This window comes from Tasmannia lanceolata, unplaced genomic scaffold (assembly GCF_043159265.1).
Source record: "Tasmannia lanceolata isolate RefF3 unplaced genomic scaffold, GAP_Taslan_0.1 ptg000013l, whole genome shotgun sequence".
Classification (NCBI taxonomy): Eukaryota; Viridiplantae; Streptophyta; class Magnoliopsida; order Canellales; family Winteraceae; genus Tasmannia; species Tasmannia lanceolata.
Genome location: NW_027518690.1, coordinates 9,096,817 through 9,110,034, shown reverse-complemented (window position 1 = coordinate 9,110,034; position 13,218 = coordinate 9,096,817). Strand labels below are relative to the sequence as shown.

Here is a 13,218-nt window from a genome sequence, read left to right as displayed (position 1 = left end):
TGGATTTTCCATTTCTTTCTGTGTGAAAAGTTAACTGCTGATTTATTAATACATATGTGATTAAACCATATGCTTTAATCTGCCGCAGCAGTAGCCTTTGATCTGTTTCATTTTCATATGTGATACAAAGAAGTATCCATAAATTAGGAAATAGCCAGAGATTTTGATTTTACTGGACCTATTTGAAAAGTGTCATTATTGTGTATTTATATTTGTCTTTATAATTGAAAAATCTAGATCTCTCTTCTTTTCCTCCTCTTTTTTCATCTAGATGCGATATTTTTTTGCCTTGTTCTGCATTCTGTAGTGTGTAACAGTTCCTCTTAGCATTGATAAGTTATTCTTGTTTTTAGGGTAAATTCAACCAACCATCTGCTGTTATTGTGTAGAATTAAGTAGGAAGGTGAAAACCATAATCCTTTCTTCAAAGTTATGAGAACAGTCATGGATCTGCAAGAGGCCAATACGTTTTTTTTTTTTTTTTTTTGGGCATTCAAACCATTTTCCAGATTTGAATATATCTAGTATTGCCCTTTTTGGAGATTGCTGATAACCATATGGAACTAAACTGTTTGACCCAAAACTAGCTAAATTTAGAGTTGGGTTTAGTGCTTCGTGAACTTGAACATATTTGCTTGTTTTCTATTTATTTTCTAGTGTACATGTAGTTTGCTTCATACGAGACATAATTTACCCTAGCAGTAGCATGTACTTTAAAAGGGGGTATGTAGATGACACTAAATATTCTCTTTTTGGCCAGGAAAAATTGGGTTGTCGAACAAACGACTGAGGCCCCCGTCCCAAAATCGGTGATTATTACCCTATCAGTGATTGTGGCCCTGACGCTTACGGTTTTGGTGGGGATCATTTTATACTACGTTATCGCTGAGTATCGGGATCGGCGTCGACTCATGGATGCCCTCGAGGATGCTATGAAAGAACTGCCGACGATTCAATATTCACCAGAAACCATGCAAGACGATGAATGTCCCATTTGTTTGGAGAAATTTGAAGAAAGTAATACCAACCTTAAAAAGCTCTCATGCAACCACATTTTTCACTATGGTTGTATCTACAAGTGGATAGTATTACATACATTGTGCCCTATATGCCGTCATCCCGTCATCCCGTCAGTCAATTTAAATGCATAGTATATTATACTCATTCTAAGTAAAAATAAGAAAAGATATCAACTTTACGAGTAATGTAATTGCAATTTAAAGTGAATGTAATAATTTCAGTTTTAGTTTAACTAGCCTTCTTTTCCATTAGCTGATGTCGGCCAAACATTCAAACCATTTGAATGGTATATATATATATATGAGAGAGAGAGAGAGAGAGAGAGAGAGAGCTGGTTGGAAACGACAAAAACAAGAGGGTGACAGCAACAAACATCCACAATAATGTCATAATTTCCTTTTCAAAACTGAATAGAATGAAAGGAAAAGAGCAGTAATTCATGGAATGAGCTGTTCTTCATAATCATTCATGATCGGATGATAGTTATGACGGGAGAAACAGACATGCTCGAAATAGGGATTCAAAGAAACTTCTATGTCATGTGAAATCATAGAAAAAATAAACTAATAATATTCCAATTGATCTTTTTGTAAATATTAACATATACTGATACTTATTTAAATATGGAACAACATTACAAACAACACATTTTACATTGGATATTCTTTTATCAGTTTCACTTGGAATGCCATGATCCATGTATGCAATAAAACTTATGCAATATGTATCATATGAATATCACATCCCAATGCAACAATATGTACCTAGATGAGCTTAGTCTACAATGGTATGAATGCCAATACCCACCATTTGTACTACCTATGGGTGCAACTTGGGTCGGGCTCAACCCGAACCCGACGATTTGAAACCAATTTTTTGTCAGGTTGGGTTGATGCTAGGCCGGGTCGGGTTAGCATTAGGGTTGGGAACCCAAGTTTAATCCGAGTCGGGTTATGGTTGAGGCATTGGCAACCCAACCCGACAATCAACCCAAGATTTTTTATCTTTTTATCGCTTTTTATTGCTTTTAGTATAAGAATGAACAGTGCCGGAACCGAGTTTAGAAGCTTGATGGAGAAACATTCTGAAATGGACGAGAGGAAGAAGAAAAGAAGTTCTCTCCATCGTGATCAAAGATCATTCACGGCCTTTGATCAATTCCAAAGGTGGAGATGAACTAGAGGATAGTAAAAGGTGCGTTAAAGGACTGATGTTGACTTTGTGAAAAAATATGGAAGCAATTACAAACCCTAAAATGTTGGCGAAGAAGTCGTGGGCTATGTCAATACACGTGGATTTCTACAGATAAAAGATTAGAAACTTTGGTAGTGGTTTTCATAACTCCTTGTTTTTTATTTTTGCTTGGATTTTGCAGCAGCCGTTGGATTTGTTGTAATGTGTATCCCGGTTCAGAACATTGTTGTATGGGAGATGATTTTTGGGGACTATTTGTTCTTTGCGAAGTTGCAGAGATTTGATGGATGTTTCTCTTGGAAGGATTGGAAGGATTAAGAAATGCAAGGAGAGGATCTAGTTGGGTCAGGTCGGGTTAGGGTTGAGTTATTCAGGGGGCGGGTTGGGTTCAGGTTGACTCTTGTCGGGTTGAGGGTCGGGTTCGGGTTGAAGTAGGAATGCATCAGGTTGGGTTTGGGTTGGCCTCGACCAGACTCAACCCGGCCTGAGTTACACCCCTAGTACTACCCTTTTTTTACGGCTCATCACGACAGTGGTATAAGGTGTTATGTCAATGTATACTTTCATTTTCCATGGTTTTATTCTCAACTTCGTAAGTTGGGACCAAGCATGCCAATGTATCCTTTCATTTTTTTATGGCTGAGGAATCTGTGTTTGTATATTCTATTGGTTCTGACTTGTTATGTCACTATACACAATGTGTACTTCTGTTGCTGACTTGTATACATAGATTTCCTTATCATGCTGTGTGATGCATGAGTAGTATTACAGTTGTGCATTTGACACTTAGTATACTTTGGTGGGGCCTTCGTGGCTTGTGCAGTATTCCAGTGCATGGGTTGCTTTGGGTGGGCTGTTGTAGCTAGTGTGGCATACCCGCATTTAGATGGCTCTATTATGAAGAATACAATAGATAACTGATCTTAAGAGAGTCCACTTTTGCTCTTTTCAGTTATGAGTCATCTCCTATGGTTTTGATTCTGTTTCATTTCCATTTCAGTTATATGAGTCATCGCCTATGAAAACCATGCATCGGGTGTGGCCCACCATTTTTGCCTCATGCTTTCGTAGAGTAGGCCCCGCAATCTCCACCGAGTACATGTATATATGGTGGGTCCACAATTTTACACGTCATTCTTTATTTTGATGGGGCTGGCCCATTTTTTAACACTGGTGCATGAGAATGCTTGCTTGTAGAGAAATGATATTCCCACACCCTTGATTCAAAACCTATCTTTGACTATCATGTGTGTTTTGGTTTTTCATAAGGTAATTTGTCTTTATACGTGTAATGACATTTTGTTCTCTTTCATTGAGTCAGACAAAAAAAAAATTAACATGGGTATTTTGGTCGCAAACGGATACCAAGACCTGATTTGCAAAATTCACTCAAACTTGATGACTCAATTTGCAAATTCTAAAAGGAAAAGACTCTATTTGCAAATAAAGCAAATTAGAAGACTTCTTTTGCAAAAATCCCAAATAAAGCAAAGTAGAAGACTCTATTTAATTCTAGCTTTTGTTATCCTCTCCTCCCTCTCGTGTCGATCCCTCTTCCACCCTCGTTAACCATTGGGTAAAGCTAATAGTCCATGTGAAGAACATATTCATGGTAGCCAAACTAGCCCATAGAGGTATGTTTTTCAGTTCTAGAGTCGAATAGAAATATTTATTTGAGAGACACTGATCTGTTTCATATTCCGAGTTGTCTCTGCCCATTGATTCGCAATTGTAATCTTCTTTCCACATGAACTGTTATATATATAATTTTTTAAAAACGAGGAATGATAGAGGCAAGGGTGCCCTTGAATAAGGAGCCGGAAAAGGGCCATTGATTGGTTCCACATCATTAAGTGTAACTGATTTTATCTTTACAATTGATTTTAAAAAGTAACAGAAAATGATTTGGATCCAATCTAGGGCCCTTTTCTGGCTCCTTATGCAAGGGCGCCCTAGCCTCTATCATTCCTCCATAAGCAAATTCCAAAAATCTATCATATTTTGGGTGGAGTTTTTTGTTTCCTTGTCGTTAATTCAAGCTTTTGTTACCCTCTCCTCTCTCTCGTGTCTTTCACCCTCCTTAACCATTGGGTAAAGCTAATAGTCCATGTGAAAAACATATTCATGGTAGCCAAACTAGCCCATAGAGGTATGTTTTTCAGTTCTAGAGTCGGATAGAAATATTTATCTGAGAGACACTGATCTGTTTCGTAGTGCGAGTTGTCTTTGCCCATTGATTCCCAATTGTAATCTTCTTTGCACATGAACCGTTATCTTTTCTTTTTTTTTTAAAAAAAAAGAGGAATGATAGAGGCAACTAGGCAAGGGCACCCTCGAATAAAGGGCATGAAAAAACACATAAGTCGAGGGCTATGTCTAGTCAAATAAAAAAACACATAACTTGATAGCAGTTTATCCCTCCATCTTGCAGCAGCCGTTGGATTTGTTGTAATGTGTATCCCGGTTCAGAACATTGTTGTATGGGAGATGATTTTTGGGGACTATTTGTTCTTTGCGAAGTTGCAGAGATTTGATGGATGTTTCTCTTGGAAGGATTGGAAGGATTAAGGAATGCAAGGAGAGGATCTAGTTGGGTCAGGTGGGGTTAGGGTTGAGTTATTCAGGGGGCGGGTTGGGTTCAGGTTGACTCTTGTCGGGTTGAGGGTCGGGTTCGGGTTGAAGTAGGAATGCATCAGGTTGGGTTTGGGTTGGCCTCGACGAGACTCAACCCGGCCCGAGTTACACCCCTAGTACTACCCTTTTTTTACGGCTCATCACGACAGTGGTATAAGGTGTCATGTCAATGTATACTTTCATTTTCCATGGTTTTATTCTGAACTTCGTAAGTTGGGACCCGGCATGCCAATGTATCCTTTCATTTTTTATGGCTGAGGAATCTGTGTTTGTATATTCTATTGGTTCTGACTTGTTATGTCACTATACACAGTGCGTACTTCTGTTGCTGACTTGTATACATAGATTTCCTTATCATGCTGTGTGATGCATGAGTAGTATTACAGTTGTGCATTTGACACTTAGTATACTTTGGTGGGGCCTTCGTGGCTTGTGCAGTATTCTTGGATAACTAGATATTCCAGTGCATGGGTTGCTTTGGGTGGGCTGTTGTAGCTTGTGTGGCATACCCGCATTTAGATGGCTCTATTATGAAGAATACAATAGATAACTGATCTTAAGAGAGTCCACTTTTGCTCTTTTCAGTTATATGAAGAATACAATAGATAACTGGTCTTGATTCTGTTTCATTTCCATTTCATAACATATTAGTAAAATAAAGAAAATTAATAGGGCTAAGATGGGTTTGTATAGGGTTTTTCATGTTTGGGAGGAAAAAAGGCGAAATATCCTTCAAACAATTTTTTACGGTAAAAAAATGGCAACAGGAAGAGTAAAGCAGTAAAAAAACCAAAAAAAGGACTGTTAAGGGGTGAAACTATTATTTATTTATTTTTATTTTGTGAATAAAACAGCTGAAACGGGCCGAAAAGTAATGTAATTCTGGCTGAAACAGAATAGAGAGTATTTTTGTTCCATTTTTCAAACTGGAATGAAATGTTTCAATCAAAATGAAATGAAATTGACACCTTAGGGGATTTTTTTTACTTGTAAAGGACCAAAATGCACTTATCTTTGAAAAGAGGAGAACCGCCTTATGGAAAAGTCCAAAAGACCCGTTAACCTTAGTGATCTAATTTGATTAGGGTGGGTCCCACCAACTCTGTGTAGGGAAAAATTGCCAATGGGGGACATCAAAATACGAGAATTGCCAACGGGAGGCACACTTTTGAAAAATTGTTAGAGGGACGAAATAGGGGTTATCAAGTCTCTAAAAGGGGGTTACGGACCCTCTAAATGGGGTTATCAAACTCTCAAAAGGGGATTATCAACCCTCTTTCACAATTTTTCAAAATTGTGTCCCCCGTTGACAATTCTAGTATTTTGGTGTCCCCAATTGGCAATTTTTCCTTCTATGAAAACCATGCATCGGGTGTGGCCCACCATTTTTGCCTCATGCTTTCGTAGAGTAGGTCCCGCAATCTCCACCGAGTACATGTATATATGGTGGGTCCACAATTTTACACGTCGTTCTTTATTTTGATGGGGCTGGCCCATTTTTTAACACTGGTGCATGAAAATGTTTGCTTGTAGAGAAATGATATTCCCACACCCTTGATTCAAAACCTATCTTAGACTATCAGTTCTAGAGTCGGATAGAAATATTTATCTGAGAGACACTGATCTGTTTCGCAGTTCGAGTTGTCTTTGCCCATTGATTCCCAATTGTAATCTTCTTTGCACATGAACGGTTATCTTTTCTTTTTAAAAAAAAAAAAAGAGGAATGATAGAGGGAAGGGCACCCTCGAATAAGGAGCCGAAGAGGGCCCTTGATTGGTTCCACATCATTAAGTGTAACTGATTTTACCTTTACAGTTGATTTTAAAAAGTAACCGAAAATGATATGGATCCAATCTAGGGCCCTTTTCTGGCTCCTTATGCAAGGGCGCCCTTGCCTCTATCATTCCTCCATAAGCAAATTCTACCTCTAATACACAGTTGTATACATTATTCAAATCGAAAATGAAATATTTCCTCACCCATGATTCATGGTGGCTCTTTGCCTTTGCTTGAACACTTTTCTCAATAACTTCTATAGTTCGTTATAATTCCAAAAATGCTCTCAAAAGCTGATTTAAAAAGTGCTAAGCAAAGAGTAGGGTGTTATTATTGAAACAATTGAGTGGAAATAGGCTTCCTCGACTATTTAAAGAAGCATTTAGTTTCTCACTTTTGCTGCGGAGTTGCCAGCTTGCCAATGTATTTTTGTAAACAAATGCTTCTATCTATCTATTACTATATAGCAACTGAGAAAATAGTCGATTTTTTTGAATTTTTCGGATGCTCTATCCTTTTCTCTTTCCTGTGCTTTTACCGCCCACCCGAACTCTAAATGAAGAATTCCATTTTTATCCCTCTCCTGGATGAATGGCTGAGGCACATGTTTGCAATCTTAGGATTTCCTCAAACTCTAATTTTTATTTTATTCTGGTACCTACTCTTATTTACTCTTTTTTTGGCCTTCGAGATGAAACATTTATGTGAATACTGTTCTTGCAATCTGATCAAATACACCTTAGCTCAATAAACTAAGTAAATGTCGTCTAATCTACCTCTAGCAAATTGTGTTTAGTATACCTAAGTGCAATTTTATATAATTTGTTCATGTTTTAAACCAATTCGGATGATCTTACAGAGCATGCTTTATATGGATACATTTAATAAAGGGCAGTGATAAATTTACCTCTTTGAAAGAATAATAACCCCTATTCCTTTCAAGGGTGTGAATTTATCACTGCCCTTAATAAATTTTTGGCCTTCTCCTTATTAATGCTCTCTTGTCCTCATTTCTCAGTAAACTTTCAGTAAAGAGAGAGAGAGAGAGGGAAGAAGAATAAGAAGAAGAAAAATGGGGTACATATCTCTGCTTCTTTTTTTTTCTTTCTTTTCATTAAATTTTGTTGCATGCGCTATTTTGCTTTGGATTTTCCATTTCTTTCCGTGTGAAAAGTTAACTGCTGATTTATTAATACATATGTGATTAAGCCATATGCTTTAATCTGCGATATTTTTTTCCCTTGTCCTGCATTCTGTAGTGTGTAACAGTTCCTCTTAGCATTGATAAGTTATACTTGTTTTTAGGGTAAATTCAACCAACCATCTGCTGTTATTATGTAGAATTAAGTAGGAAGGTGATAATCATAATCCTTTCTTCAAAGTTATGAGAAGAGTCATGGATCTGATAGAGGCCAATACGTTTTTTTTTTTTTGGCATTCAAACCATTTTCCAGATTTGAATATATCTAGTATTGCCCTTTTTGGAGATTGCTGATAGCCATATGGAACTAAACTGTTTGACCCAAAACTAGCTAAATTTGGAGTTGGGTTTAGTGCTTCGTGAACCTGAACATATTTGCTCGTTTTCTATTTCTAGTGTACATGTTGTTTGCTTCATACGAGACATAATTTACCCTAGCAGTAACATGTACTTTAAAAGGGGGTATGTAGATGACACTAAATATTCTTTTTTTTGGCAGGATTTTGAATGTCGATCCAGCGACTGAGGCCCCCGTCCCAAAATCGGTGATTATTACCCTATCAGTGATTGTGGCACTGACGTTTACGGTTTTGGTGGGATTCATTTTATACTACCCTATCGCTGAGTATCGGGATCGGCGTCGACTCGTGCATGCTCTCGTGGACGCTATGAACGAACTGCCGACGATTCAGTATTCACCACAAACCATGCAAGACGACGAGTGTCCCATTTGTTTGGAGAAATTTGAAGAAAGTAATACCAACCTTAAAAAGCTTACATGCAACCACATTTTTCACTATGATTGTATCTACAAGTGGATGGTATTACATAGATCGTGCCCTACATGCCGTCATGCCGTCATGCCGTCAGTCAATTTAAATGTATAGTATATTATACTCATTCTAAGTAAAAATAAATAAAGATATCAACTTTACAAGTAATGTAATTATAATTTAAAGTGAATGTAATCATTTCAGTTTTAGTTTACCATTGGCTGATGTCGGCCAAACTTTCAAACCATTTGAATGGCATATATATATGAGAGAGAGAGATGGTTGGAAACGACAAAAACAAGAGGGTGACAGTAACAAACATCCACAATAATGTCATATTTTCCTTTTCAAAACTGAATAGAATGAAAGGAAAAGAGGAGTAATTCATGGAATGAGCTATTCTTCATAATCATTCATGATCGGTTTGTCACCTTCTGTGACTAAGTCTTTGGTTTTGGATTTTTCACTGTGCGAAGGTTAAAAAGTAGCCAAACGATCTACGACCAAAAACTTTAATATCTTAAAAAGTACACGAAGTTACGCGATTTTCATATTACAAAAATACCCATAGTCAATGCTTCCAGGCCTAGGGAGAAGAAAAGCTGTCACTATAGATGTGGGGCATATTGAAATCACGGTGAGCTATAGAAAATATTGCAGGATATAGAGTTGGAATGTGAATGATTTTTTCTACGACAAACACCACATGTTAGAATTTTGAGTTTTAAGAATATAAAAAAGAGATTCGCTAGGGGCCATCGCAGAAGGCATTTCGCTGAAGGACTATTGCACGAGAGTGCAGCCATCTCAGATGAATTAAATGAATTAGAAAAAAAGCAAGGGCACCCGCACCCTTGGACATTCTCCAAGATGTTAGACAAGATCTTGGATATAGGGGAGGGCCACCCAGTTCTGTACCCTTATACTCGAGGTCAGCTAATGAAGAGGCCAATTGTCTTGCTTGAGTTGATCACCCTTCGCTAGGGATATACGTCTATTCACCTCTTTGATTGTGATTGTTGTATCATCTTTTTCTCCGTCCCTTATTCTCTAGCTTCTCTCAACCTCCTCGGTTGTGAGTCAGTATTTAATCATTAATAAAGTGGCATCATTTAAAAAATAGTTAGAGCCTAAAAATGTGAGGTATTTAGTAAAGAATTTTACATTTATAAGGTATTAAATAAAGGGCAACAGAAGATCCTTTACATTTATAAGGTTCTAAATAACCTTTTAAGGCCATACAAGTTTAATTCCCCATCACCTAAAGTCTTCATACACCCCTTTAAATTAGGCATGTCACCCATTCAATGTAGCACACCTAAGAGGACTATATATGTCCATCTTTTTGAAATATATAGTCCTGGATCTATAAAATGATTGGCCTTGCTCTTTGATACCAGAAAGTACATAATGAAGAAAAGGTTGAATAATTTTTTCATGTCTTCAAGAGCAAAAAGAGACTCACAAACATTAATATTGTAGATTTACAATCACCTAACAAATGAATACGCTGACATGAATGAGCATGAAGGAAGTACAAGCTATGAGAAATTCCATGTCATTGTGTTCATATAAAAGGTCATATCAATGAAAGAAGGGGCGTGCAAATAATTATCTGGTGGTGGTGGTGATAAATCATAAATTAATAATTAAATTATCAACAAACAATGGAATCAATTACTAAAAAGGAGAAAAGAGAAAGGAAACTCTGTAAGTGAACTATAGCAACTAACCATTCAAAACAGAAATATATAGCAACTCAAATATAGTAGTTATTTTACAATGAAGAATTACTAAATAAATGTCAATCAATTTGGTCCCCTACAACAGCAAGTGGAAAAAAGTGGGATTCTAACACATTTAGGCCAAATTTGGAGAAGATGTACTCCAATGGAAACACATGTCCAATGAAGATCCATGACAAAAAGAAAAATAATAAAGCCAAATATCCGCACAACACAATTTATACATTCACATAGGCCCAAACCCATTATTCATAAAACCCATTATCCATTATACGTTCACATATTCCACAACCAACGTAATGTTGGAGCACGTCCTCTAAATCACCCATGTAACGACATCTCATTAATGCATTACATATTGCAAATAGTGCAATCATCTGATTTTTAAGCATATATTTCTCTACCAAAAACTATCAAAAGAAATTCCTTTTGTTATTTACCTTCATGCATTACACATTGATGAATCTCAACTTATTTGCTGATAACCAAGCAACTTGGAGATTTCAGACTAAATTTCTTCACATCTAATCAACTATAACTAAGCAAATAAATCAGAGAAACCAAAGTCTGTTGTATCTTTCTAACGCAATTGTCAGAAAAGTAGAAACAAAATCAGCAAAAAATCTAATCCCAACCCAAACCCTAATGAAGAGAAATAAACACAAATGCAAACGGAAAGAAAATAAATAGAGATAAGCCTGATCTTGATTATTGCTACGAACCTCTTTTATCCTGAGAACCTTCGGTTGTGCTGCTATTCAGTTTGCTCTATTCCGAAATCAAGGAATTGAGATCTTTTTGCATAGCCTTCTCCCACTGTTCCTTATGCTTATGTGTCATAGCTTCTTTGAAGTTTTCAGGTTTAGCTTCTGTGAGAGTCACATTTTCTCACTTTTGGTGCAAGTGAGAAAATCTCAAAGCATTTTGTAACTAAGGCATATGATTTCTCCGAGTACCTAAAATAGAACCATTAATTGCTTAATAGATCATTCGCGGGGTTGCTGTAATGGCCCTTTTCTTCAAAAGGAATGGTGAGCCATCACCCACCTTTTTAACTACAAAAAGAATGGCCATTCACATAGACATTTCATCAAACAGTTCAATTGCATCAATTTATAGGGATTGTTTTGCACTTCTATATCATTCCACCCACCAAAAATGGCTTTACATAAGAGAATAGAGCTATAGCTCTCATAAAGAGATGATTGGGAAGCTACCAAATCAACAATGACCAAGTAGAGAATAAAAACATAACATTCGTGGAAGCTTGGGATGGACGTCCAAGATGGGGAAGCTTGGCTGGATGGAGGGGATGCTCTCTTCAATGGTTGTGGAATATGGGTGATCTCCAAGGGCACACTGCTGCAAGGAGGATGGAGGATGGAGGATGGATGGGGTGCTCACTGCACCGTCCAATTAGAAAACCCACTGCCTTCTAAGTTGGTTGCTTCACTAGCATAGGAGATAAGTTCTTTGAATGTCTTGATTGCATACCACCCTCATTCCAAGTCAAGCACTTATATTCAAAAAGAGTGGTGCTCGTATCATTTTTTCCAAGGAGGATTAGTACAAAATAAGGCCATCTTATGGGCCATTTGGACACCAGATGGCTCCTTGGCCAATGCACTAAAGAGGGACTTCCACTCCAATGGTCCCACAATTGGGCCACCATCACTCGGTCCGGCCCCACGGATGATGCCCAAACACATAAAAAGGGGCCCCACACCGCTCAAACCTTGCAACTTCATTTGATCTTCGGCCCACTGAGTGGTCCCACACGAAGATGGCCCTTGGCTTATGCCCACATTAGCACTATAAGGGGTGCCTTCTTGAGAATGATCAAAAGGGTGGCCCTTGAACATGATGGAGCACAGTCCTTGATCAATGTTCCTAAAAAGGAACATTACAAATCTCCCCTTCCCGAATTGCTTGCCCCCAAGCAATTGGAAGAGAAATGATACTACACTGTCATTGTGTCGTCCGCGGTCAAATGGGAATCTGCGTGGTACATGGGGATGATGCGCTTGATGAAGTCCATGAGCATCGAGCAAATACTGACAACAACATTGTCGATCAATGTTGGAGTTCCAAGGGTACTGTGTTGGTTCCTCGAAATTGGGAATAATTACTAGCAGAGCTCCTCCATGCATCATGTCCATAGGTGCCCCTCCCAGCAAGAGGGTCATCAAGATAGGGGCATCCAAATCCATATCCTCATCATGGGACATGGACTGGAGTGGTAAACAAAGCACCTTGATTATCTCCACCTCATATGGAGCCACATTGATGATCTGCATCTGAAGGCTTGGTCCCCCACCCAAAGTGCCATCCCTACTATCACTGTGATCATCAACAACCTCTTCACACTCGGCCTCTGATTTAGCACCAATGGTATCAATATGTGCTGGCATCTGCGGTGTGGGCGGAGGTAGTGGTGGTGTAGGCGTGCAAGTCAGCAGGGGTGGTGTTGGGGTAGGAGTGCAAGTCACTAGGGCACTAACTTCGCTCTCAAATGATGTCATAATATCCTCATAAACTATTGGTCGGCATGGATGAAGGGTTGGTATGTCTATGGTAAGGGATGTAGAGGCGCTCTCCAAATCAGGGGGCATAGTCACCACCCTAAAATTGTTACCCTTGTTTGAGCGAGTTGTCAAGCACTCTATAGCCTCGACTAGGGTGCGCTCAAGGCGGGCAAAGCGGGTGTCCATAGCATAAGCAAAGCGTGCTACCAACCTCTCCTCTGCATCATTTTTCATAGGCCTTCTCTGTGTGGACTCCATGGGGACTCTGCAAATCTGTCCACCTATGGAGAATGCGGTCCTTTTAATTTCTCAAGCTGTCTTACAGGCCACCGGACACATGGTTGGTGTG

At 38.4% G+C, this 13,218-nt stretch overlaps 1 long non-coding RNA gene across 1 annotated transcript; it reads left to right on the top strand.

The window, feature by feature from the left end:
• Positions 1–3,760: 3,760 nt before the first annotated feature.
• LOC143889374 (uncharacterized) lies at positions 3,761–8,816 on the top strand. Its single transcript, XR_013254821.1, has 3 exons — positions 3,761–3,848; positions 7,644–7,702; positions 8,326–8,816. It is a non-coding gene; the product is annotated as an uncharacterized LOC143889374 (long non-coding RNA).
• The last annotated feature ends 4,402 nt before the right edge of the window (positions 8,817–13,218 follow it).